This window comes from Oncorhynchus gorbuscha, linkage group LG02, assembly GCF_021184085.1.
Source record: "Oncorhynchus gorbuscha isolate QuinsamMale2020 ecotype Even-year linkage group LG02, OgorEven_v1.0, whole genome shotgun sequence".
NCBI classification, from domain to species: Eukaryota; Metazoa; Chordata; class Actinopteri; order Salmoniformes; family Salmonidae; genus Oncorhynchus; species Oncorhynchus gorbuscha.
The window spans coordinates 22,829,277-22,833,723 of NC_060174.1; the positions used below are offsets into that span (position 1 = coordinate 22,829,277).

General features: G+C 42.3%; 1 pseudogene; it reads left to right on the top strand.

Moving 5' to 3' along the window:
* The first annotated feature begins 277 nt into the window (after positions 1 to 277).
* LOC123999356 overlaps positions 278 to 4,447 on the top strand; it is a 4,958-nt pseudogene continuing 788 nt past the window's right edge.

The window sequence follows — 4,447 nt, forward strand, 5'->3', positions numbered from 1 at the left end:
GTGTTGGTACCATATTTAATGTGCTGAAATAAAAGATTCCAGAAGTGTTTCGAAGCACAAAAAGTTGCTCTCAAAATTTGTGCACCAATTTGTTTGCATCCATTTGGCATGAAATCATTTGGTTAAAATTATGATGCTCAAATTCTTCCTTCTCTTATTCATGTGTCCTATTAACCTCTTCTGTTTCTTTCTTTCTGCCTTACTATCATCTCGTTGAATTGACTGATGTGCTCACACCAATCCCAACCTAATCCATCAATATAATACTCAAATCAATCCACCCCTCCCCATAATGGCCTGTTCAGCCGGCTTTATCAAGTTGTCCCTGTTCCAGATGAAGCGGATAGAGGACAGTGCAGAGCTGCTCTGTGAGGTGACGGGGAACCCGAGGTGCAGTGGTGGTTCATAGAGGGCGAGGAGCACTAGACCATGACCCAGCTGTTTTATGGGGTGCGGGAGGAACGTGTCGGCCTTAACGCCACCTACATCCAGCTCCATTCACCTCTTAAACCTCACGCTCAATGACTGGCACGTAAGAGTGCCGCGCTAACAACGATCCTGACCGCAACGAGCTGAAGAAGGCACCCAAAGTCAAGTGGATCCCCTCACAGGCTAACGTTATAGTGTTTGAATGTGAGTGCTGGTGGTGGGAGTCCCTGTGTACAGCCAGGCAGCGTCTCCCTGTAGAGAGAACAGAAAGTGGTCCAGCTCCTGTCCCACACCCTCTCCTGCCCTCTGCCCTGTCTCACCCCTACTCCCCTCACTGAGCTCCTGTCATGCATGGCCAAGCCTCTCTCCTTAGACGCGTCCTACCTGCCTCTTTCCTAGGCCAATGTCAAAGCTTAGGGAATTGTTTAAATTAATGAATTAGCAAAATATTTTTCATATGGATAATACTGGTTAGAAGGTCTGAAACCTGCAAACGGCTGCATAATAAAAAAAATTAAGGGGTCAGTTTATGGAGTGTTTAAATTCTTGTTGGCTTTCATTCTCTATTTTGCTGTTCTGTCCAAGGATTAGAATGTGTAATAATTGATACAAACATTGGTACTCTCCTGTGTTGTTTACACTCTTTAGATCTGTTTAGGCTCTTTAGGAGTACTAAATTATCTACAGAGACCCCAACCCAGCTTTGTAATGCTTCTCAGCCATAGGCCATCTTTCTGCCTTGTGGTCCAGTATTATTTGACACAAGTTGTTCATTTCACTACCCTAAACCAAACCAAAATATCTTCTTATTTGTTCCTCTTCTCTGTCAGTGGAACACCAACCTGCCATACCTCACCTTGCTGGTTGTGTTGATTTACAAGCATGGTCTCCTAGATTAACTTCCCAGTCTAACTCCTCTTCTCTCCCATCTTGGACTCTTGGTTCAGACCGAGCTCTCCATTTAGGTGTCTTCCCATGTGTGATCTGTCCCCTTCTTGGAAAGCTCTATGCTGCCATTTTATATTGTGTTGTTTTTGGCATGAAATGTGATAGTTGATGAAAGTAATACCATTTGATCAGCTAGGCTAGACCTTATCAGTTTTTTTCTATGAAGTTTAGGCTAAAGAATAGTAAAGCAATGTCGAGCCCTGGACAGTGTCTCCTTGAGGTTTGTGACTCCTCAACATGTTGGTATCAAGACAATCTCCAATAGATTGCCATTTGTCTAGTAAACCCTATAAATTCCTCTAGCCTAAATAACCACAGATGTATCTAGTGCCTTTTTAGTTACCCTCAACTATTTTAGCAATGTCCTGTATTAGAAAAGACATACAATAATTTGTTACACTTGGCCTTTCCTCATGGTACTATGGTAAACAATAATGGTCAGTGTATAGGCCTACTTGATGTGTTTATATCAAAGGATGGCTTATTAATATATTCACTTTATGTGCATTTACAGATCCCTTAATTGAAGCTGAACCTATGGAGGTATACAACCAGACCTCTGCTGTCCTCTCATGCAAACTGATCGACCCCCCGTCCACAGTCAAAGGCCACTACTGGATGAGGAACGGCAAAGTGATCGAGTCATCCAAGCATAACTTGCCAACTCTCTACACCGAGCACACGTAAGTTCCAGGAAGGCAGGGTGCGTTGGCATGTTTGATCCACCAGATGGACTTGACTCGATTTACCTGCCACTGAATCTCAGCCTGTTGGGGCAGCATCTTTTGCAAAGTGACTTCATGACTGGGATGTGTTAGAAGCCATTGTTTAAGCGAAGTCTGTTGTAGTATGTCTGTGTTTCTCATCTTTAGGGGTTACCTTTATTTTTTGTTTTTTCCATTAGCTTGGCTAAAATCGATTCCCATTCCGGTGGATTGTATGAGTGTGTCTTCCTTTCTGATCCTGAGGTGAAAACAACTATTGAAGTCAAAAGTAAGTAATCCTTTTAAGTTTCTTCTACTGACATCCTCTGCCAGTTAATTTTAGCGCACTTTGAGTATCTGAAGGCTGCAATAGGCCTATATAACCAATTGGTTTAGAAAACTGCAGATGCTGGTGTTTTGGATAAATAGTGCATATCGGCTATCATCCCATAAATACCTGCCTCCCTGTGTTTGTCACTAGCTGCTCCACTTGTCTCTGCCTACAAACGCTCTGAGCATGGTAACGAGAAGGACAAGGGTGTGCTGGTGTGTATTAGTTATGGATACCCACTGCCCACTGACTGGAAGTGGTACAAACTGGAGGGAGAAGATAAGACGGTATGCTTTAGCAAACTTTACATCATTGATACACATTATGCTTAGCAAAATTGGTTTCACTGAGCTGGAATAAACCCTGCTGCTGGACTAAACTGAGTGATTGAACTCAGTTTCAACCATGCTGCAGTTATTTTCCAATTTTAGGAATCATTGACTTAAATCAGTATCTTGTTGAAGCCACAGTAATTCCACACGTAGTAGTACTTGCCAAAGGGGTCTGCCCTAGAAAATAGAACATTTTTGATATCTGGAAATTGGTGTTGAATGACTTTACTCCCTGTCTGGCATTCTCAGGCCATCACCAACGGTACCGACAGGTATGAGATCAAGAACACCCCCAACAGGACCACCCTGACCATTGACAACCTGGACATCGCCATGGACATAGGCGACTACATTTGCGACGGCACGAGCGAGTTCGGCTCGACCTCCGACAAGGTCCACCTGCGCATCCGCAGCCGGCTGGCCGCCCTCTGGCCCTTCCTGGGCATAGTGGCTGAGGTCATCATCCTGGTCAGCATCATCTTCATCTATGAGAAGAGGAGAAAGCCTGATGAGATCAACGACAGTAAGTCGACACACCTGCAGAGAAAGGCAGAAAGGAAGTACTCTTGTTTTGCCATTCATCTATGATTTCTGAAGGGCTAAAGTAGCATACCTGGTCATGTCCATATGATTTGACTGTGAGTGTCTGCTGCCCCCGAGTGGCAGAACAGTCTCTCAGTTGCAGATGCACTGTCATTCAACAAAGATTTCTGTGCATTCATTACCTGCCATTTTAATGATATCTCTAAAGTTACAATTTTCGTAATGGTTTGGACACAGGAGGTTTACTATTATGGATGTGGTCTTGATTTAGTTTACAAGTATGTTTTCCACTCTTGATTTTAATAGTTCCATTCGATCTAAAGCAATCGTTTTTTGTTTGTTTTTTATTTCTCTGTTCGCTGCTGCTTTTACGTTTTGATAAGTGATCAAAACTGCATGTCAGATTGAAGTGATTGACCTGAGATGACAGTAACTGAGAAGCTATGGGAGTCAGAATCCACTGCTTTCATAGTCGCCACTTGTATAAGAATGTATCGAATAAGGAACTCTTTCACTGGCCTGGCTTGTTATGTCATATTGCTGTGTATACCTTTAATATTTGGTCTTGCATGCATCTTGATCTCCATGCATGATGAGTAATTTCAGCTATTTAAAATAGGGATGTCATGTTATCATTGATCTCATTCGTTGCCTGAGGGCACCTACTCTTTCCTGAGAGTACCGTTTGATCTGCAGTATGCCTGTATGCTTTTGTCTATAACCATTTTCTGTGTTGACATCACTAAAACATATTTTTTCCTACATGATTTTGAGCGATGTTCAGAACAGATTGTTCCTGATAAACAATATGGTATCAGAGTTAGGATACAGTGAAGGTAGATTTGTCATAACTCTTGCTATTTTATCTTTTTAAATTTTGATTGGGGTGAAGTTTATTTGATTATTGTAGATCTATGGCAGTGGGCGTTTGTTTCTTTTCATTGAGTTGTTGCATTCACTTGAAAGGCCTACTTAAACAAATGCTTAGAACTTTGTCACCCTTTCTTTCATTGTCTGTTGAAAAGCATACATTTTTCACGCCTTGCTCTCATTGGGAGAATATTTCTCACACCGACTGTCTCAAACAAATTCAGCTATTCACTGCTCTTCATCTTTTCTCTTGTCCCTGTGTTGCTGTATAGATGACTCAGGATCTGCTC